The 23,315-nt window shown below is 42.6% G+C and overlaps 1 protein-coding gene across 6 annotated transcripts in view; it reads left to right on the top strand.

The window, feature by feature from the left end:
* Positions 1–23,315, top strand: part of HIVEP2 (HIVEP zinc finger 2) — a 146,835-nt gene that overhangs the window by 71,746 nt on the left and 51,774 nt on the right. For 5 of the 6 annotated variants that reach the window (XM_065680695.1, XM_065680697.1, XM_065680698.1 and 2 more), the window contains one exon: positions 21,993–22,090. The gene's annotated coding sequence lies outside the window, so the exon portion shown is untranslated. Of the gene's footprint in view, positions 1–8,765; positions 8,933–21,992; positions 22,091–23,315 lie in introns of all 6 variants that reach the window. The other variant, XM_065680696.1, reaches the window with a different exon arrangement.

Raw genomic sequence — 23,315 nt, forward strand, 5'->3', positions numbered from 1 at the left:
CATCGTTGATAAAGTATTTAAGGGTTGTGCACCCAAAGTCTACTGCCCTCTTGACCCATCATCCATCACCGGCTGTAGATGAGGTAGATGAGACGCAGCTCCATAGGACAGCCATTGTTTCAGCCCTGCACAGCTCCTCTGAGAACGGAAGCTGCAGACAAAGCAGCTCCCTGTGATTCACAGTGCTGCTCAGTGTCCTGGTGTTTTCCCTTTTACCTATACCTTTTCTGGCCTGGCTCTGTGCTGGCCGAGGTGGACAGATGCATGAGGAAGCAGAGGGATTGATTCGTTCATCTGTGAATGAGACAAGCATCTGGGATTTTTTTTTACTGTGTTAAAAAGGAAAATCAGAGACGGTTACCACAGCACTGTGCCTTGGCGATATATTTAAATTTATTTCCCTTTTGAGTATTCAGCACTTGATAGATGATGCTTAAAACACTGAATTGCCCATCGTTTTTCTAGTGCACAGTGAATTGCCCAGTCGTTTTCTTTTTCCCCTTTCTGAAAGCAGTTCTGGTTACAGAGATGCCAGCATCCCCAGTAAGTATGCCAAGAATGTACAGTTATACTTTATACTGCTAAATTAACAGACAGGAATAGTCACACCAAACCAGATTCAGCTCCCAGATGGGAAAGCGTCTCCTCTAGCCCAAATTTTAATGACTTCTTTACATGAGAAAGTTTCACCAATATAGCATACAGTGTGATTTAAAACAAATGCTGTCGTCTGTCTAAGTCGGTGACAGGTAACTTGTAGAAAATAGTGGTGGTTTCTTTGTTTTTAATAACCAGCTATGGTTTTGGAAATGTTAAGTCTCCTCCTAGTATCTTCAACTCTTTAAATTTAAGTAGATTATTTATCAATTGTACTTCTCTGAGCGCTAGTTTTAAGTGAAAACCGGGGTCTGATTCTTACTTGATTTATTATATATGCTATTCTCTTAGCTTTATGAATTTAGTTACAATTTACATTCCCGTAAGTGACAGAGGAATAAGTCCTAGATGCCTTAACAAAAATATGAGAAGAGCTAACTTCGCTTGTTGCAGTATGTGGTGCTGATGGCACGAAATATTCTTTGACAGACATTTCTGTCTTCTAACTATTAAGGGTCTGCTCATGAAATGATGAAACCCATGGTCTTTGATGAATTGCCTGTGCCAGCTGGAATACCATGGGAGGTTTCAGCCCCTGCAGATTTTAACAATGGCGGTGTTATGATGCAATGAGGCAGTTTTACAGTCTGTTTAAAAGAAGGGAAATGGTCTTGCACTTTTTGTGAGCACTTTACCTAAGAGATGCTGAAGTCTGGCTTCTCCTCAGAACCTCTTTAGGTCTCTGTTGTGAAGCCGGGTGAGATATGCAAGTGCTGCAAGGAACATTCAGATAGAAGTACACAATTCTCTGTAGTTGTACCAAACACTGTAAATACCCTATGTCCCAGTCATTGCAGGTGCTCAGACACTGCAGAGATGCTTTAGATGGGATTACTTTGTGCTGTTGTCCAGTTCACAGTATTTCTAGTTTTCAGTGCATTATACTACTCTTTTCCTGTTTATAAATCTTTTAAGTGTGCACATTAAAAAAGTAATTAAATTGTCATTATAATTTATAGTATGCCTGAAGTCAGTCACCTAATTAAACGGAAAGAGCAGAGAGCTAGTAGGTTCGTAAGCATTTATTAAGTACTACAGTATTAATTATGCAGGACTTTTGAACCAAGTAAAAGAAGAAAGAATGGAAACACCAATCTAAAAAGACTTTCCATTGCTGCCCTTCTCAATTTAATAATGTGACACACCCGGCCCCCCGTTGCCAGGACAGTACTAATGCTTGCTTTCTGTTAATTTTTAATGAAATTATGATGAAGGTTTTTTAATGACAATCACTTGCAACATTTTCCTGTAATGTTTTTGAAAGAATAATATGTCTCCATGCAGGGGTCTATAAATAGATGAGTAGAATTGGAAGATCCATTTAGTTATGGTTTGAGGTGGATTGTGTAGAAACAGACTCTGGGCATCACTCCTCAGGGTCTCAGGCAGGGAGCAGAGCTGATGCTGGTCCTAGAAAAAGGGCTCGGGGGGGCAGTGGAAGGGGGCGCTGTGCCGAAAAGAGTAGGCTCTGATCAGCAGTGGAAGGGTGGTGGGGATGGGTAGGGACACACCGTGGTCCTAACCTTTGCTCTTCCTTTGCAACCTTTTCCCCACCCCTAGTCTCTTGGCTAAAGGTGGAGGGTGAGAGCTACTAGCTGTCTCTGCAGGGACCAGGGTCAGGAGGAGGCTCTGCAAGGCAACAGGTTGTGGTTTGGGGCCTAAGAAATGGAAATATATGATATTAGTGAGCTTGTGAAACAAGGCTGTCTTACTGTGGTTTATATTTTGCTGCATCAGATGAACTGCCTCAATACAAAAAGGTGATGAGGATGGAGCAGAAGCCTTAAATTTAACATTTCTTCTTTTTTTCTTAGATTTTTAAATGTGCAAAACAGTGATAACACACTGAAATAGACTTACCTGCATTGTGTCTTGTTTCTGGGGTTTTCGTCTCAGCCTCAGTGGAGTTTACGTGTGGATGTTAGACCCTGACACATCTCTTTTTGATAACAGAGGAGTCTGATCCTGCAGTCCAGGCTTCAAGCTCTGGTTCTACTGCAGTAGCCCAAGAGCTTTAGGGAAGAGGGCAAGTCAGTAGGCAGTCAGCTGCCGGGAGCATCTCAGAGGTCTCTGGTCTTGCACTGATCCATCAGCCTGTAGCAGGCAGGGCCTTCTGGTGCTTGGGGGATACAAATGCGGCCAGTAAGCAAACAACTGTAATAAACCAGGATGAAGACCAGTAAGGGTTTTGAACAGAATTCAGGTTATACTTTGCAACTCACTTAGATGTTGATGGTAAGGGCTAAATTGAAGTCCTGGGAAAGGAACTCCTTTGCTTTTTTCCTACAAGAACTTGCAGCAACAAAAGCCTCTCTTCCAGTTCACCAGAGGGGAGGCCTTTAAAAGACCTTTAGAACAGAGGTCTTAAAAAAACAAAAGATGGCCAAAACCCCTTCCATATGAATGGGAAGGAAGGTGTTAGAAACTTACCTACTTGTACTATCATTATCACATTGATGTATGATGTTTGGAACCTTACTGCACAAGTATCAGTTTATCTTGCAGTATACTAAATAGGAATTCATTTGGCAATACATAATTGCAACATAAGGGCAACATCTGAAAATCGGACCTGACTTATCTGAAAACTGGAGAACCAGTTCAATAGCTCTTTTTCTGTAAGAAATTGAGATTGTGTGATTGGAATATAAATCCCCGCTGAAGGCCATTTCTTTCACAGCCTTTAATAGGCTGCACTGAATTGACAGCAAGAGCAACAAAAAAGAAAAGCTAGAGCGAGCAATCAAGAGAAATTACTGTGTATAGGTTTTTCATTTATACAGCAAACATGTAATTTATTTGGCCATGAGCACTGCAGTGTTCTGTACCATCTTCTTTTGTTCAAGGATGCAGAGGATTGTACGCTAAGGCCTGATCCAGCATTTCAGATTGCAGCAGCCTGTCTCCGTGTCCCGCGCACCCGCTGAGACACGGACTTGCATGCCTTGCTGCAGGGAGACCTGCGGTTACCATGCTTAATCTGTTTATTACTGTAATTACTGTTTCAAAAAGATATAATTGGGATCCCCTTTACAACAAAGACAGTGTTTTACCTTATATGGAGCAAATCACATTATTGACAGCTCTTCATCCCAGAACTCATAATAAGCCTATAATGAGCACAGTCATTATGCTTCAGGTTAGCACTGCAGCAGCATTATATAAGGAATGTAACTCGACAGTTGTCTGGAGGCAAAAATAACATGATATATGCATACATAAAAAAGGTGGTGGCCTCACCAAGGTCTCAGATGACATAATACTGGTTGGGTTATACAATCATTTTATGGTCAATAAGCCTGTCTTCTGAGCTGCATATTGGAGAATGTAATGCTTGTCAGTTTGTATCAGACTTTACTGCTATCTCTTTAATGTCAAAATTGCTCCTGCCATGCTATTGTCGGCCATGTTTTCAGCTTCTCAAACTGGCCACAGGCAGAGGCAGTCCCAGCAGCAGTGTCCTCTCTTTGTGCAAACAGTGAAAAACTAGAAAAAGTCAAACCTTCCTTGTGTCGATTCTGAAAACAAGTTGGATGAATACGATATTGCAGGTATTTTAAGCAACTCTGGAGCAAGCTGTTCGGATACTCACTGCTAATTTTTTTGTCATAAAAGAGAAAAATACATCTCCTCTTCATGTGTGAGACCCCTTTATTTACCACTTTCTTTAGGTGTGCATTTTCATTGGGAAATTGACTTGTTTTATGTTACAGGCAAATAATTGATTTCAAGTCCCAGATTCTACTTGAGTGCATGTGCATTATGGTACAGTGGTACACGAGGTGAATATTGTACTTTAAGTCCACAACTGTGTAAATATTTGTGAGTCCTCAGGTATTGAAACTGGTGCAGGTGTTCTGTCATGGATGGGGAACTTGACCATCCAAGTCTGTCCTCCTGGGTTGCTCAGAAATAACTCAGCGGGATCTGCGTTAGGCACTGGTAGAGTTTGCATGGGTGGGTGTTTGGTAGAACACACCCTGCACGCTTAGTGTGTGACTCCAGCCAGCTCAGCCGAAGACTTTATAAGCATGAACAGGCCACCAGCTTCTCCTGTGCTCCTGGACCTCCTCTGTGTTGGGAGCACAGAGGTGTCACAGTCATTGATATGTATCAGGTGAAGGGTAACCAGAATATATGGTGCCCTTTCCATGACTGCAGCCCAACCAGGCTATCAGAAGCAGCTTTTAAGTTCCTACTGCTAGAACTTAGAGTAGCCTCGGCAGCCTTCAGATGCTGTGTGTAAATGCTCAGGTAATCTTGGAGCTGATGTGGCTTTGCTCCTAGCTATGCCTAATGGAGGTGATGTACATTTATATGAAGAGGTAACACTCCTTGTTCAAGTTCAGGTAGAAGCTCCCTAGAATTACAGAGCACATCCTGAAGAACAGCAGTATTAAATTACAGTTATCTCATTAATGGGCATATTGATCTTGTATGTGTGATTTCTCAAGGTGTTTCTTGGGATACCAATGTTAAATCTGAAAGCACAAATGCCACTATAAGGAAGAGAGATGCACGATGACTAATTATAACTTCAAGCCTCATAAAATACATTCCTAACTAGCCTTTCTGCAAATATATCAAATCCTCTTCAGCCCACAAAATCAAAGAGCTAAAAGGTAACCCCAATTCACAGGACTCTTCAGGAAGATGGAAAAGCCCAAAGTCAAGATAAAAGAGATTCAAGACAAGAAATCTAGGTACACTGAGTCTGGAGAAAGTGAGAGCTTTAGCTTCACATATATGCAAAAGGGCTTGAAAGAACAGGGAAAGGTATTTTCACATCTTATTAAAGAACAAAGGGGTAAAAATGCTGTGGTTAAGCTGCAGCAGGGAATACTTTGCTATACCGTTCAATATTGGAAAGGAGTTACTACTATGCAACATTTAGGTCAGTAGAGCAAACTGCCATGGGAGGGTGTGGATTCAGTCATGGCTAGACGAGGTAAGTGTCTATTAAAGATGATCTAGGATGACCCATTTAGAAGTGCCTTCCAATCCAAATGTTACTGTGATTTTTGTTCTTTTCAGGTACTAAACTTGTCAGATTGACTTGTTCTTCCAGTTAGTATGTGAATTATTACAGCCCCAGTGACAAAAAGTCTTCTGTGCTAAGAACAGCATGTAAGCAAGAAATATTACCAATATTGTTTTGCATATTATAGCAGATGTAAAATGCCAAATAATTATTACATAAACTCAAGAGTGTGCATTTATGAATAATCTCTTGAAATCTATGTTAAAATGAAAATATCTTACTTAAGCTCAGATTAAAACTTTTTTTTTCCTTAGAATAAAAACATTTCTGCATTTTAAAGATGGGAAATGTATTACATTTTAGTGAATAATATTACACTATAGGTGAGATACACTGTTGTGTCCCCATGACCACGTGAACTACATCTCTCTTCCTACAGATGTTCATTAGAGTGCTAGTTCCAAGGGAAGGGTTTAGAGGTCCTACAGATCAGTAGGCTTGTGTGTGTATGTACATCTGTGCATACGTTTAGGTAATGGTGTGATAGTCTTACTCAGTGGTTACTATAGTCAGCGGAATTTTTAGTTGTTCCCAGGGCACAGGAAATGTGTTTTCTCTATTTCAGGTTATGATTTTTTTCTTGGCACTCTATTGTTCAAAAGTCTACCCTATTGTTAAGTAATTAAAATCAGTGCTTGGGGAAAGACTCACTTTTAATAACAGAAGAAGCATAATGTATAGCTGTAGTCATAGCTATGTATAGTCACTGTCCCATAGCAGGGAAAATCATTTCTCTTTGGGCTCAATCCAAGTTCCATTGTCTTTTACGATACTTGGATCAAGCTTTCTAATCATGTTGCTGTGATGATCTGCAAACACACTGGGGACTTTTATTGCTTATTGCCAGGACTGGTCGTAATGAAATGATACAAAAAACACTGGAATGTAGGTGCTGAAATGTAGATCTGCAGTTCAAGTTAAGGATTTCTTTGACTTCTCAGAATGAAAGAAAAGGAGTATCCCCAGCAAAAGTAATTCTGACTCTGTTTACTTATGCTCTTTAAATCCCATTTGAAACTACTGTAGGATCGGTGTATTAGTAAGCAACCCTTAGAGAAAGGGCGAGAAGTGCTTTACCGTGTCCTAAAGGTAGATCAGGTATAGTGAGCCCACCTAGAGCCTGTTCCTGGAGTCTCTTAATTCTGCTTGTCTCCTGAAAAGTATTCTGATAGAAAAATAGCTTGTTTTCTTTGAGTGCTTGCTCTTTTATCATTTAAGTGGTTTCTGGTGATTACAAAGGTTCTGGGACAATGTGATAACACTTTGGAATATAACTGACTGAATTTTAATATATCAGTTGTAAGTTCCTGAATCCGAATCAGTGGTATTCATCTCTGGGAACACTCATGTGGGAATTTGAATAACTCTTTGGAGACATAGAATTCAGTAGAGGTCTTTTTTTGTCCTTTCTTCTCTAACTTATCACTTAGTCTTTAATTCTGTCTGATTTTCTGAATGATCACTGTTGTTTGCTGTGCCTTTTATTCATCACAAGAAGCTGTTAACTTGATTTCTTACGTTCTTCCTGGCAGAAACATTTTTCCTGCCTGGCATGTTGACTGTGTTATCTGAAAGTGGTTTTAGGTGCCATGCACTTTTTTGGCTCCTTTCCTAGGGCAGTTTTTCCTCAGTTGGACTTTCTACAGTCAGTGTGGCCTCTCACCATTTTCCTGGTTTTATTAATTTTTTGAGCGGAAGCCCTAACCCAGAATCAAACCTTGAGGTTTTAAGGGGACAAGTCTTGGGACCTTGCAGTCCTTAGTCTTTTTCTTGCAGCTGTAGTAAATCTCTGGCTGAATGTGGCTGAAAGCACGGGCGGCTTGAACCAAGTCTTTCTGTTTGTCTGGTTCCTGGGGCAACCGGGCCTTGAGCATACTCCACTTTAATAAGAAGCACCCTCAGGAGCCAGGTTTAGCTAACACCTGCCAGTCTCTTTAAGTCAGCCATAAGTCCTCTTTCTGTCATTTAGTGATAAGGGTATCCATGTGAGCTGGCACCTGATTTTTGGACACAAGCATGAATAAATTCAGTGGAGGCTCTGCTCACCTTCATTGCCATTTGTGTTTGAAAGGTCAGTAATTTTATCCTTTAAAAATATATTGCTTTTAGTGACCTTTCTGGGGATAGTAAATAAAGGTAATTTAGAGAGGGATCACTTTAGTACACTGTAATGGAATCTATTTTATTCTGAGTTGGTTGTCTTGACCATCACAAAAGGATATCAGGGTGGTAGTTGGCCCACAACAACATTCACAAGTCCTGAAAATTTAGGATAAAGCCTGTATATCTGCCCTAAAGTAACGAGTCTACTGTCAAGTAGTGCATCATGGATAATTGTTACTTAAGGCCTTTAAGTTCAGTGGGGTTGCTGGTTAGCTTATTTCTTCAGCTAGTACTGTAGTACTACAGAAATTTAAACTTCCCATTTTGCCTTTTCAATAACCATTTATGCTGCAAGAGCTCAGGTATTGGACAGGTGCTGCTTTTGCTGCTTTTGCAAGGGGCTGCAAGGTTGAAGATAACACTTTGCCGATGGGTCACCGTTGCTTGCTGGTTAGAAATTACTACTCCACCAGTCTACTTGTGGAAGAGCTGTGGAAGTGCTCTGTTTCTTAATCCGGGTAGAGCCATCTGGGTTGGCTTTGGTTGAAGGTCAGTGGTGGGGTCACATTGACTGAAGTAGGAAACACGAGCCTCCAGCCAGCAGGAGCACCTTCAGCTTCCACAGCTAGAGGAAGAAGAGAGCTTCTGTCACATGGCTTAGCCAACAGCAGTTTTCTTTTAAATGAGGCATGCTGGAGTAGATCGAATATCTACAAGTTTTTGTATTGTGTGTTTTCCCTACATGATGCTGTGGAGAACTGGTTGAAATGCATACGCAAAAGTCTATCAGAACCTGGTTTTTAACTGTACTTGCAGGAGCTTTCCACTGTCCTCCAAACCCTATCCTTTTATCTGAGATTATTCTCCAGGCTGTTGATTGCATTTTTCAGAGCTGCAGTGTTCTCAGTGATGATTACGTCAGGACCATCAGTTGTTATTTCCAGGTCCTCAATTTTCTTTTCAGCCTCCTGCCGTTTTAATCCCAAACCTTCAAGCTTCCTGTCCATGGAAACCTGGAGTAGGTCCAGCCTTCTAGAAATACGTACTGCATGCCTTGTAAAGAAGTTAGATAATGCCGGGTGGCCAAGTACCGCAGCTCTAGACATTGCCAATCCAAAGGCAGGTAAGCAGGTAAGCCCTTTTAACAGGCTGAAGGCCATATATGAATATTCTGCCAGATCCCTCACTGATCTTAATTTCCTCAAGGGCACGTTAAAGTCACTGCCTGTTCTCTTATGAAAATCACAGACAACAGTGTTAAAATTTTAAATCACTTAGGTGATTGTGACCATGTAGCACACCTGGAAAATATCTTTTCACATAGCTCCTGAAAGCACATCCACAAATTCCTTTTAAAATGCATCTTAAATAAGCTGTAGTTTTCATCATCTTAGTGAATTTGGTTGTTTTCTTAAAGCTGCCCACGTAGTCCCAGGCACTTGGTTTGGCATTATTTTTCCCATGTCACTGTACATCGTGGACCTCTCTGCACCAGGTCCATTGTCTGCTTCCTCCTTCCCACAGCCCTTGGAAGGGCACCCAGCCCAGGCTGAGACTCACTGCTGTGGGCAAGGCTGGGTGGCTGCGCTTCTTCCCTCAAAACGGTGGTGGAGCAGCAGCTGGAGTCAGTGGTAGGCATGCTGAAGACGTCTTTTGCTTGTGGAAATACCGTAACCTTTCCAGTCAGGGCATGTGTAGTGTGATTTTTCTCGTCTCTGCATTTCTGCAGAAGTGAATGAGAAGGTAAGATGCCCATTTGTGGCAGAAGCCAGTATTGAAATGTGTGCAAAGGACTTCTCACTCGAGTCAAAGGAAGAAAATGCCTATTTTACAGATTTTTGCTGTTATATCTGTCTTGGCCAAAGGTGTAAAAAGGCTTGGTCCTTGACTTGATCCCTGACTTGATCCCAGACTGACACAAAAGCTCTCACGGTAGATACACTTAGGACAAGCCTTTGCTTTTACTGAGACACTTTTTGCTTGCTTTGCTTGCTGGAAGAGGCACTTCAGGGAAAATCTGTGCCAGCATATAGCACAGTTTTGCTGGTATGAATGAAGGCTGTGCTGGGAACACACTGTCAGTACAGTTTGCTAGGACAGCTGTACCAGCAGAGCTATCGTATTCTGGATATAGCCTTGTCTTCTGTTCCAGTTTGTCATGCATGATTTATCTTTCTGTCACCTCTTTGGGTCCCTAGGTACCTCTCAATGTAAAAAGAAATTAAAACACAATACAGATGAGTCTGCTCTATATTGGAGTCTTGACCTTTAATATATCAGCTTTTCATACTGCAACTTTCCCAGCAAATAGGCTGTCCTACGAGAACTGAGGTTGCTTTAGTTTACAAAAGCGGTCCCACCTCAGCCGTGCTTCAGTTTTATTTGCTTCCACCTACAAACTCTCAAGCTGCCTGAAATGCCTTTGAGAGGAGATAAGGTTTTCAGATTGCCTGGGGGATCATAACCATGAACTCCAGCTGTCCAATGAGGAAAAAATTATCATCAAAAATCAGAGGAAACAGCCTGGCAACCCAAGTGTCAGAGGGATTGCTTAATGTTTTGTCCTGTTATACCAGTTTACTTTTTATCAGACTTCGCAGTTTGGGTTTTTCCCCTTGCTCCTCTCATTACATTTTCCTTCTTTTCAGAAAGCATTTGCATCTTGCTCTGTGCTTCCGTGCAGCATTCTCCCCGAGCAGACCCGTATGTCGCTCCGATGGCAGGTTTGCAGCCAGACTCCTTAGATCAATAAACCATCTTGGCTGTTCAGTATACCGGATTCGAATTTTAAAAATACACAGTCCCACTTAAAATGCCACAGAAGCCAAAACCTGATGTAAATTTTAAGAGGCATCCGAAGAATTGCTCTATGTTTCAGTCATAAAGCTTTGCCAGCATTACCTTTCGAACAGATCACTGTTCGATTGGGTTTCATGTCATGTTTTTCATAGGTTTTTTTCTGCAACAATTGAAGGTGTGTTGTGGTTTATTTTTCCCCCAAGAGGCAGACAACTGTGTCTTTAAAGAAACAAAACAACTGTGTCAACAGATGGGAGAGAAAAGACTGTGTCTGAAATAGTGCTAGGAATAAGCTGTGTTAAAAATAGGTAGTCTTGCCACAACTGTTTCTTTGGCCAATGTGGAAATCTTTCTTTCCCATACTAGCGTGTTATACTAAAGCCCTGCTAGAAAATTGCCAAATTAGTCTATGAAAGCGTTGCTAGAACAGTAACTACCCTTTTCCGGCCTAGTTGTAACAGTCATGCTAGTAAAGGAGAAAGGCTAAGGAACCCACACTGCTATGGGAGGAGAGCTGTGAACAATTCCTGTGACTGACCCTGGAGAGCAGCAACTAAAACACAGCTTTCTTACACTTGTGGATATAGATTCTAGTGATGTGACTCCCCTCTTCACCCTCAACAGTACTAGGACAGCTAGGACATCAGAGGGTGGCAGAATTTTACCCTTTCTTAGATGTGTGGTTTTACTCCCAGGTATGGAGAAAAATAGTTCCCCTGTCCCACAAACCTCTGTGGGGAGAACCGAACCCACAGCAGTTTGGATTACAAAATGGGGATTTTTGAAAGGAAACTCTTGCCCTCTCCAGAATAGGAAAGCAGACCAAACTGTGCTTAAACGTGCTTGTTACTAGCAGAATTACAGCTGCAGTTTAGACATTGCATTTCTGCTTTCCATCTGTTGTCTCACTTATTTTTGCTGTCTGTCTCCTTGCTTTCAATTGTCTCTTCTGTGTCTCAGTTTATCCAATTTTCAGGGCTGGCCAGCCATTTCAGCATTATCACTGTCCTAATGGCTATAAGGAGAGCAGAGAAGCTCTTTGCTAAATGATTTTTATTTTCCCCAACAAAGCCTCTGTGCTTTGTTTGGTTGGTTTTTGTTTGTGCTTGGTGCTCCATGTTGTGTCATCTGGGAAGAGAGGAGATGTTTGCATAATGTGTATTTTGCTAGAGTTGTTTAATTTTCTGCAAACATTTATACTCTTACAGCTCGCAGTGCCTTTGGGGCAGGGGCAGATTGTTATCTCAAACAGAGAACAAATCAGAGGGTTGACCCCGCTCTGGCCATCCCAGCAGCCTGGAAGAGCTGAAGAACAGGTAGAACCTGGCCCCCAGTGCTCTCCTCCCCATGCCCCTACCCCACCTTTTGCCGGGGGGGATGCATTTAGGAGGAAGCAGCCTCAGGCAGCTGAGCATAATTTAGGGCAGCCCCGTGGGTTTGTAATTGATTCCTGATCTCTGAGATGAAATGCAAAGGTAGATAAGGCTCCTTCACCTGGGGAGAAGGGCAGAGGTAGGTGAGTGGTGCAGCCTGCTGCTAAGCATAATTCCCAGTGACTGGTTACAGCCCTGCTGTTTGCAGTGAGCTTTTCTTTTCTCACTTGTCTGCAGTCAAGGAATGCTCTGGGGATTCGTGCTTGCCTGGCAGTTGTCTCTTGCTTGATAAAAGGCCAAGGAAAATTTAAAGGAAAAGAAAAAGTTTCAGATGACTTTAGAGGCTGCCCGGTTACTTCAGTGCATCAAGGAAAGAGCAACATTCCTTAACAAAGCAGTGTGTTCATTATCGCTACTCTTTCCTCATTCCCATAGGAAGGAAACAGAAACAGAGGAGCTGATCATTTTCCAGTCTTTCTAGGGGATGAGAAATCTCCCAATTAACTCTGTGAAAAGGCTCAGAGAGACTCATCAGCAGTTTTGGATGTACGGGATTTCCTATCGTAGCTCCTTACCTCATCTTTTCTGTGTTACCTCTTTCCACTTCTGTGGTCCATACAGACCTACTACATGGGTAGTATGTGTATGTCTCTGTCCACTCCAAGGATATATCCGATGCCCTTTTTTTTGGTGTGTGTGTAACCAGTCTATGGATGAGTTAAAAATATCAATAGTTTACGTGCATAAGTGACAATATGATAAACAGCTGAATTCTATCTTCTTCCAGCATGATGAGTTCTAAAGGAAATCAAGGGAAGTTTTGTGCAACATCCTCAATGTGCGAAAAACCCATATTCAGAAAGATGCATGTTCCCTGTTCACTTCTGACTTGAGCACACGCTTTGCTTTGCTGAATTGGCTTTACTGATGAGAGACAGAATTAAGCATATGCTTAAATGACTTGCTCAGCTGTGGCTGAGGCTGCATAATTTGTCTGCTGGAGCTTTCCCGTTGAATCCAGTGAGAGCAGACTCAGGCTGCAGCGGCAGAGGTGATGCACTTGTAATTGGCAGGATGTGCCAATTAAGAATTGTTGTCTTTGTAATGTCAGGTGAAGTTTTGCTTTCTCCTTACCGTCAGTTTCAAATTATGGTTGTGAGTTGTGGTCAAGTCAGTATGATTTCATGGGATCAGTACAGCGAAGTATTTTTGCTTCAGCTATAGGAATATATAGCTAAAAGCTCTCCTGTAGCTGTATCCAGGCTGACTGTTTGCATTGCCTCATTTTTCAGACTGTTTCATTCTTGTGTTTGACACCAAAATCATTAGAAAACATTCACTGGCAGCATTTAAAAGCATATATTTAGACCATGAAATAAACCAGACATTTGTGATGCACCACTAATCTATTAGTAATTTGTTTAACTCTACTCCTCCACACATGCAAGAGAATAAAATAGAAGGTATTAAAATAAAAGTGATTTTTAAAAGATCTTCCTATTTATGACCGTTTGGGGTTATTTCCTGTAACATGCGCGCTCGTTTTGTTTCTGCGGGAGTCAGTGGTGATTGCAGAAGGTGAAAAACTGCGAACAAAACTAAGGAGAAGTTCAAGTTAGCTGCGGAGCCAAAAGTGATTCAGGAGCTGAAAATATCTCTGCGCTTCATGCATCAAACTCAAACGCTGTGTTTGGGCAACGCCCCCTGGATTAGAAGTGCAGTTTGAGGTCATTGCTCCTCCAGCCTGCCATGTATGGATAGGACCCACGCTCATGACACTGACTTACTGAGCACACACCAAGAGCAGGGTGACATCAGTGCCTGGGGAGCTTGCCTCGCTGAGGAGGACCAGGGACTCCACTGCTGCCTTTCTCTTGTCTGTCTTTAGATGTGGAGCACCAGCTCGGAGGTGCTGGAAAGGAAGACACTTTAAACAGTCCCTTTCCAGGTGTGGCAATAGCAAGGGATAGTGCGGTAGGACACTCACCTCTTTGTAAAGGAGTCACACAGCACCCAGCAGACGAGCTAACAGAGTGTGTGGTCAGAGGTGTTTTGGTGGTCCATCCAGCTGTTTAAGACAAACAGCTGCCAGTGATGGCACTTTGATGTGCCTGCCGACCTGCAATGACGGTAGTGTATCCCATACTATACAAGCTGTCTCTTCAACCAGGAACATAGTGTCAAGAGACTGATCTCAGTTTGTCTGACGCAAATCCAGAGTGCCTTGAATAAAGTCTGTGCTTTGATTTAACACCAGTGTCACTGAGATCTTAGTTTTATTTTATAAAGAACATTGGCCTAGATTTTGCAGGTAACAACAACCAAAACTCTATAAACAGACCTCAAGTCCTTAGATTATTGTTCCCATGCATCACACTTCCCTTCTGGTGTCCTGCATGTCTGACTAGTTGCCAGCTCCTCAGGAGCCAGTTAACTTTCTTCTACCACAGAGACAGACCAGTGCTGCTGCCGTGATCTGCCATGAGCTTGGACTTGTGATGGTTTTTCCAGGGAGATGTAGATAATTCTGACAACTCAAGTGAATGTCATGGGCTTGTAGGACACCTGCCGCATTGCAGCCTGTCTGCTTGGCAGCTGTGAGTGACTCTGCCTCAGTTTCTTCACTGTGCGCCTGGTTGTTCTGGTTTTTCCCAGTGCACAGCAGGGTAGTCATTCAAAGAGGGAAGGAAAGCCAAGGCACTTGGTGTAGGAGTTTCCTCATGGTGATTTTGCTGGATCGCATAGAGCATAAGCTTTACCTGGAATCTTATCTTGGGTTTGGCAGAGACCTGATGTTTTTGCCTTTCTGCCCACTCTCAGGGGATGGCCAGATGTTCTCTCATCTTGGTGCCAGCTGCCTGCACAATCAGCCCTCTTCTGGCAACCGCAGGCTAGGCAAATAGGTTGGGCAATGTGTTTATGTGGACACTGTCAATTGTCAGCCTGACCATTGTCTAAAAGCATCAAACCTGGTTAGTGAGGGCACTGAGCTCAGTTGGCAGTGTCTAAACTGTTATTTTCAGTGAGGTTATGGCTCTATACTTAGGGGGATGTTCTCTTGCTTATTTAGCTCCTGGCTGAAGTGAAAATAAAGTAACCCAAAATCATAGTTCCAGTGGTGGCAGCAAAATAAGCTCTGGTGCAGAGTGGGCTCTGGGGGTAGAGGATGCAATGTAGGGAGGATCCAAAGAAGAATTTGTGTACTTGATTTTAATGACGTGAATCACATATGTGTAAAGTAAACAAAGATCATAGGTGATGTTCCGAAAGTCATTTGGCATGACACATCTTTTACGTAAATTTTGTTATGACTGCTAGCTTTCTACAGAGCCTGAGACAGTAAAACCAGCTCTACTGACACGCACATGTGTTAGTAAATAGGGCTATTTTTATTCATATTGTGTGTATACATAGGCATATATGCATATATACATACATATATTTATGTACATATACACACATGCATATATGCATATTAATTCACAGTTGTATAAATTTCAGCAAGTTAAATTTTTACAAAGATATCTTGGTGCTCTTTACTTCCAGATCTGTAATATGGTGTTAGGCTGCAGGATACCAAAATGAAAAGAAGCTGCCAATAAACAAAACTTAAATGGGCTCCCCTGCTCCTATTGAGAAAAATGTGGAAAACAACAAAAGCATAAAGCCTGGAAACATAAATTAGGCTTTAGATGTCTTTTGGTTCTAGTAATGAAGACAAAAATGTTTACAGCTTAGACACATTTGATTAAAAAAATAAATTACATCCCTTTAGCTTTGGAGGTAGTTAGAATCATAGAATAGTTAGGGTTGGAAAGGACCTCAAGATCATCTAGTTCCAACCCCCCTGCCATGGGCAGGGACACCTCACGCTAAACCATCCCACCCAAGGCTTTGTCCAACCTGGCTTTGAGCACCGCCAGGGGTGGAGCACTCACAACCTCCCTGGGCAACCGATTCCAGTGCCTCACCACCCTAACAGGAAAGAATTTCCTCCTTATATCCAATCTAAACTTCCCCTGTTTAAGTTTTAACCCGTTACCCCTTGTTCTGTCACTACAGTCCCTGACGAAGAGTCCCTCCCCAGCATCCCTATAGGCCCCCTTCAGATACTAGAAGGCTGCTATGAGGTCCCCACGCAGCCTTCTCTTCTCCAGGCTGAACAGCCCCAACTTTCTCAGCCTGTCTTCATACGGGAGGTGCTCCAGTCCCCTGATCATCCTCGTGGCCCTACTCTGGACTTGTTCCAGCAGTTCCATGTCCTTTTTATGTTGAGGACACCAGAACTGCACTCAATACTCCAGGTGAGGTCTCAGGAGAGCAGAGTAGAGGGGCAGGATCACCTCCTTCGACCTGCTGGTCACGCTCCTTTTGATGCAGCCCAGGATACCGTTGGCTTTCTGGGCTGCGAGCGCACACTGCAGCCGGCTCATGTTCACTTTCTCATCGACCAGCACCCCCAAGTCCTTCTCTGCAGGGCTGCTCTGAATCTCTTCTCTGCCCAATCTGTAGCTGTGCCTGGGATTGTTCTGACCCAGGTGTAGGACCTTGCACTTGTCGTGGTTAAAATTCATGAGGCTGGCATGAACCCACCTCACAAGCGTGTCAAGGTCCCTCTGGATGGCATCCCTTCCCTCCAGCGTATCAACCGAACCACACAGCTTGGTGTCATCAGCAAACTTGCTAAGGGCGCACTCAATCCCACTGTCCATGTCACTGACAAAGACGTTGAACAAGACCTGTCCCAACACTGATCCCTGAGGGACACCACTCGTTACTGGTCTCCAGTTTGATATTGAGCCATTGACCACAACTCTGCATGCAGCCGTCCAGCCAGTTCTTTATCCACTGAGTGGCCCATCCATCAAATTAATGTCTCTCCAATTTAGAGACAAGGATGTCGTGCGGGACAGTGGGACAGTGTCGAACGCTTTGCACAAGTCCATGTAGATGAAATCAACTGCTCTACCCCTGTTTATGAGTTCTGTAGCCCCATCATAGAAGGCCACCAAATCGGTCAGGCAGGATTTCCCCTTAGTGAAGCCATGCTGGCTGTCACCAAGCACCTTGTTGTTCTTCATGTGCCTTAGCATGCCTTCCAGGAGAATGTGCTCCAAGATTTTACCAGGCACAGAGGTGAGACTGACTGGTCTGTAATTCCCTGGGTCATCCATTTTCCCCTTCTTGAAAATGGGGGTTATATTTCCCTTTTTCCAGTTGTCAGGAACTTCACCTGACTGCCATGATTTTTCAAATGTGATGGCCAGTGGCTTAGCAACTTCATTTGCCAGCTCCTTCAGGACCCACAGGTGGATTTCATCAGGTCCCATGGAGTTGTGTATGTTCAGGTTTTTAAGATGGTCTCGAACCAGATCCTCTCCTACAGTGGGCCCAAGGTCTTAATTCCCAGTTCAAGATTTAATCCATTAATTTCATCAAACTGCTTGTAGGAAAACATTTCTGCAGTATTGAGAGCTGCCAGAATTACCTGGAATTAAGAGGGCAAAGGTAGAGACACTGTAAGTATTTTAATTCCTCTGTTCACAGATGATTTGTGTGAACACGTTAAGAACACCGGTAAAGTAATGGCAATAGTTTTTTTTTCCACTTTTTCCAAATTCAATTGCATATGGTATGATTGTATTTGATCTGGATATGAATGCCATTTCTCAAATGATAGTGTTCTGCCGTTGATCATATGAAGTCAATTTAAAGTATGACATTGCTTTTACCTTTCTCAAGTAGGAAGACATTTTTGCTTCTTGTCTTGGCTGCTATAGCTATCAAATTGTGTGTATAATAAATTGTGCTTTGTTTAGAAAGTTATAACTGTAAAATATTGCCTATTCAGAGAAAAGTACTGAGATTGAGATTGATGCCTTGAGCTTAATGCATCATAGCTGCAATCAAGCAAATTTTAGACTTCTTACTTCTCCCATTACAGACTATAATTCACAGAGTTCTCCAGACTTCCTGTGTTTGGAAGGGAGAAAGGGGGCAAAGAGAGCATTAGAAATCCACACAGACTGGATTCACAGTCTCTAAATACTAGAGTACAGAAGCTTGCATGGTCAATCCATTGTATTTAGTAAGACAACATTGATAAAGGGGGATTTGAACCCATGGAGAAGTGGGAGATTTGCATGTAGCCTCACTGCTTTGAGTTACCAGTCATGAATTCAAGCCCTTAGGTGGTACACTACAGAAGTGTGCATATTTGTCTTCTTGTATTGCCTGGCTCTTCTTTGGTACTAATTATCCTATATAACCCTGGATCCTGGCTGTAATTTGAATGGCACCTGGGTTTCTTATAGACCTGGTCAAATGGAGTCTTTAGGTAAATTCGCAAACCATGGTAAGGTTCAGTCTGTGCTGGAATGCTACCTGCTGTAAGCCAGTTAACTAATTATCAGTAAAATAAATATCCAATTGCTTTCCTTAAACTTTAGTTTCTGATTAAAATACACGTGAGACTTCTGATGTTTTTACCTTGTACAGAGCACAGGAATTTCCCTGTCGCTCTCCTACTCCCAACTGACCTTACAGTGTCGGTGTAACAGGTATATAAGAAGTAACATAAAACAAAGTCCGTCTTGTTGATCCATGAAATGAATTAATCTTTATGGTCAGATGGTGCCGATGCCTATTGCTACATTTTTGTTACACCACTGAAGGTGTAGTTTTACAGTAACGAAATGATTATGGGAGTTGCCAAGGGAGAAGCTAGCAGTCTTTCAAAAGCAGATGGTGTAAGAGTCATTATCAGAGCACTTCTGCCTATGTGTTTCCAGGTCCTGTGTAATAGGCTAATCCTTGAGTGTCTGAGATACAAAGTTCAGATTGAATAAAACCTCTTCCAAGCAGTAAGGCATGCCATGCTTCTCATACTCTCATTTCCCTTTTGATGTGCTTGTTTAATCTTAGACTCCATGGCTGGCAAAGAAGTGCAGCAGATGTGGAGAGTCATGACCAGATATGACCAAATACTAGCAAGTGCTCAGCAGCGGTGGTTGCATTGCATTCTGCCTTTGGTGGGCAGTTGCTGAAGGCACACTTGTTTCCTTTTGCTGCCAAAGATCCAAGGACTGCACAAATTTTTACTAACGCGGTGATAAAAGCAAATTAAAAGTTCCTGGTTTTAGTATCACTACAATGCCTCTGGGAGCTCTAACTGGCAGTAAAATCCTGCTTGATGACACATGCAGTATTTGGGGTTGTTAGAGACTCTGTAGCTTGGCTGTTCCCTCAGACCACATCCTGTTTGCTAGCGCCAGTGTTCCTGTAAGATGGTAGGTTAGTAAGGAGCTGCAGTAGTAGTGCCTGGACAAAATCACAGAACTGCTCTGGATAGTTTTTGCCTAATTGTGAGTAGCAATTAAGTAACTCCTGAACGACTCAGAAATTGATCCAGTCTTCACTGAAATCAGGGAGAGTCTTTCACACTTGGGTCAGAGGCTAAGGAATCCTTTGAGAAACACTGGAAGACAGTGAGGCTACCAAAGTGAGAGGGAAGATGCTGGCTCCCATCAGTTAAGAGCTAAAAAAAGAAATTAGGGAAAATGGAATATAATGATCCTCATGGATTTTAGTTTAAATACTCTTTATGTAGCTGGAGCAGCAGCAGTGTGATTTTGTTTCCTAAATGACATCTTTCACTTAAGGCTTTATTCTCTTTTCATGAAAGCCTCCTCTGCTCCTGCCAGAGTGCTATACAGAGGATTTACCGTAAATGGAAATAAAGACCCTTGTCTTTGGGCTGAGGATCAGATAAAGTGATTCACAATGCATGTTAATTAAAAATGACTGAGTGCAAGTGTAGCCAACGTTACTAAAGTCAGTTAGGCCTGTGAAGGCATCTGCTGACTTGCTTGAGGTCTGGAAGGTGTCCATGCCACACCAGGGAGAGGATGCTACAATCCAGAGCACCTCTAGCTCCTATGGAAGGATGGAACAGTAAGGACTCCTGACTTCTCTTTTGCTATTGCTTTCGCTTTGCTCTTTGAGTGGAACTTTTCTCAGGCCAGTTGTAGAAGTAGTGAGTGAAATACTGGTCCTTCTAAAAACAGAATTTTGCCCTTGAGTCCAGCCATGCCAAGGTTTCACCCACAGATGAAAACCGTATTGGGCCCTGTCTGCTCAAAGGTTCAAATGTGGTTCCTGGCTCCACACCCAGCTCATTTCCTAGAAAGCTGTATATTTGTGTGACAAAGTGTTGGGGTCTGGAGCCAGAGCATATGTTATTTTATATACTCAGATGCCTGTATAGACCACTGTTGACATTGCCGGTCAGTAACACATTATCATTTGCTATTTGGTTTTGTTGCTGATAGCAAACATGACAGGAAAAAAAACCCCAAACCTGTAAGCGTATACTTTTTACTGCTAACTGATTCCAGGCGTACTTTATCCTTCAGCTTTTGGCACCCTGTTTTCAGCAGCTCACAGCTGCAGCTTGCTAGCAGTGGAAGTGCTGTGCGTTGCCCACCCCACAATGGACAGGCTTTTCCCTGTGCGTGGGGCAATACGAGCAGCAATTGTACTTGCTGGAAGCAGAGGGAGGTTTGCTGTTGGCTTCAGTGCCAGTATGGTCAGGCCATGAGCACGGATCTGCAAATCTAGTGTGCTACATTTGAGTTTTCCTGTCCTCTGGCATGCTCCTCTGCCGTGACACTTGTAAGCCCTTGAGAAGCAGGTATCTTCTCCTGCTGCAGTGACCTGACTGCCCCGAGATGGTGGCCAGCCAGGGCTCAGCATCATGGCCAGGGCAAAGAGCAAGAGAAGGGACAATACGAGCTACACTTCTTGCTGGGACCTTGTACTCCCCTGGGATGCTACACATCAGCCCTGGGATGCCCACACATTGCCCATCCATGTCATGTCATCTGGGGTGGCATCTCACATGTGGACATTCAAGTACACAGGCAAACCTGAAAGAAAGCCTGGGCAAATTGCACACTGTGGTTTTCTATGTGTTCACACCTGTCTTCAGTGGACTCAGAATAGGCAGAGCCTTCGAGTATGTGGTCACTAGAAGATCACTGCAGGTTTGTTGTCTCGGTATTAATGAGATGGGCATTTCAGTCAGCTCTATTATGCACAATATAGATAGGAGTTTCCAGTTACTGGTGCATTGTCTGTATGCCCTGATTAAGGGTAGCCTCCATGTATTCCAGAACCCTGCTCTTCCAGGTGCAAATAGGGCAGCCTGCAGCTGTCTAACACATCTAACAAACACATTAATGAACACATTTCCTGGTGTTCTGGGCCTTGGACGCACCTATGTGTATCTGCTCCTTCATACATGCCTACAGAAGGTCTTTTGTATGTAGAAAGTGCCTTTTTGTGGTCTTTCTCAGAGTACTGTCACATATAAGGAGAGACTTAAGGCGTATGAGTGATTTTCACAGTGTACACTAATAACTTATTTTCTAAAACAGACTTGCATCATGTGGAAAGGGAATTTTTAGAGGTGATCTCATTTTTAAAGCACAGTGCTAGACAGAAAAGCAGAATGAAAGAGAATTGCACTGCTCTGATTCAGTAACGGGAAAGTATTTGCATTTAATTAAAAAAAGAAGTGCTCTTAAATTCTGATTTGGGTATGATGTTTTCAAAATAAGGCAGAACACCTGGAACTGCAAGCCCTAAAGGTAAATAGACTACAAAGCCATGCTTTGTGTGTTTACACTGCTTGTTATATACATCATGTTTGGAAATACATCATTGTATGTACCTTTTGGTCTTGTATGTGTATTGTTTTCACCGCAGAATGTATTAGTTGATGTGTATTCTAGCCCACAGCAAACCACAGGAAACCATAGGACAGCTGATGATAACCGATGCCACATTGCTCTGGGGGAAAAAGACCTGAGTAGCATGGAGGACTGTGACTGAATTTCCGAGGTTCTTATGCTTATGGATGTAGCCAATGCCATAATGTCAATTAGGATATAAAATCAAACAGCAAACTGAATTGATCACAATCCTGAAAAAATCTTTTCTATTTGTTTTCCACATAGGTGGAGGAGAGAGTCAACAGCCATATTTGCTGGAGCAGTGAACCAGATTGCCTCGACTGGAACCATTACTCACTTGCACCTTTGACGGCAGCAGCCAGGTAGGAGAGCAAAGAAAGAGATTGAGGGAGTGAGCCAGAGTGAATAGTTTTTCATCTTCAGAAGGGTTAACGTGGAAGTCACTATTATTTAAATACTGATTACATGTGCTTTTTTAGCAACAGAAGTCAGCTCTTGTTGAAATCAGAAACATTTCTTTTCTGGGACAGGGTATGTTTTTATTCACTTGAAGGTGCTGTCTTTGCTTTGGTTTGCCGCTTTCCCTTCTCTCTGCAGTTCTTACATCAAGCATTCAGGGAGCATACTTGTTAGGCCAAATAAAGAGAAAAATGTACTTGTAAAAATACAAGATGAAATGGTGGATGGGGGTTTGATATCTGAAATGTTTTATTGGGGGCTTTTTGTTCTATTTGTAGATTGTCCTGAAGTGTAAGTTGGTGATTTCTCTTGACCGTCTTGCCATTTCAAGTGCAGCGTTAACAGTACTATTCAGAGTTTATTTACTCCTCTGGGTCTTGAACATTTTTGGCACATGGAAACTGCAGTTACGAAGGTGCTGACTTTGCAGTGTAATAACACCCAAGCTACCTTAAAGTTAGTGGATCCCCAACAGCAGTCTTACTATGGCATCAAGTAGGTAGTTCAGAAGCCAGTTTATCTTGTCAAGAAAAGGTCTGTTTTGATCTTCTCATTCGAGCTCCATGTTTATTTGGAGTGGTAATCACAGGTTGGACAGGTTTCGCATTGATGTTGTCCCAAAAACTGTGCCTGCAAGCACGACAGTTCATTTTGTTGCAGTAGGAGACCTGAGGCACTGAGTATCTCCTCTAATCTTCTCTGTACGGGAATTGTTAGCCCTCAGAATTTAATGAGACTTGCTTGAAATAGTGACAAAAAGTTTAATCCTTGTCATTGGCCTTCTGTTTTATTTTTTTTAGTTATCCAATATTTATCTGCAATCATAGCATCTAAGCATATAAGGAAGACACTGGAGATTCCCATTTGGTACCATGACCGCAGGAGAAAGTGTTCAAAGTAAATGCAGAACATATTTTGAGATAAACCGCCCAGATTTTTCAGGACTGTGTAAATGGTGTTGGGCCTATGTTTCATTCTGTATATGAAGTAAAGAATGGAGAGGGTTAAATTGAGATGGGCTATCCCCTGAGCCTTGTCTCAAACCTGGAACTGATCCCAGATATTCTGCAGTCCAGGGTGGTTGCTATATGGGGTATCTCTTCTTATGGATTCCTCTCCAAGTTCCTG

This window comes from Lathamus discolor, chromosome 5, assembly GCF_037157495.1.
Source record: "Lathamus discolor isolate bLatDis1 chromosome 5, bLatDis1.hap1, whole genome shotgun sequence".
Lineage (NCBI taxonomy): Eukaryota > Metazoa > Chordata > Aves > Psittaciformes > Psittacidae > Lathamus > Lathamus discolor.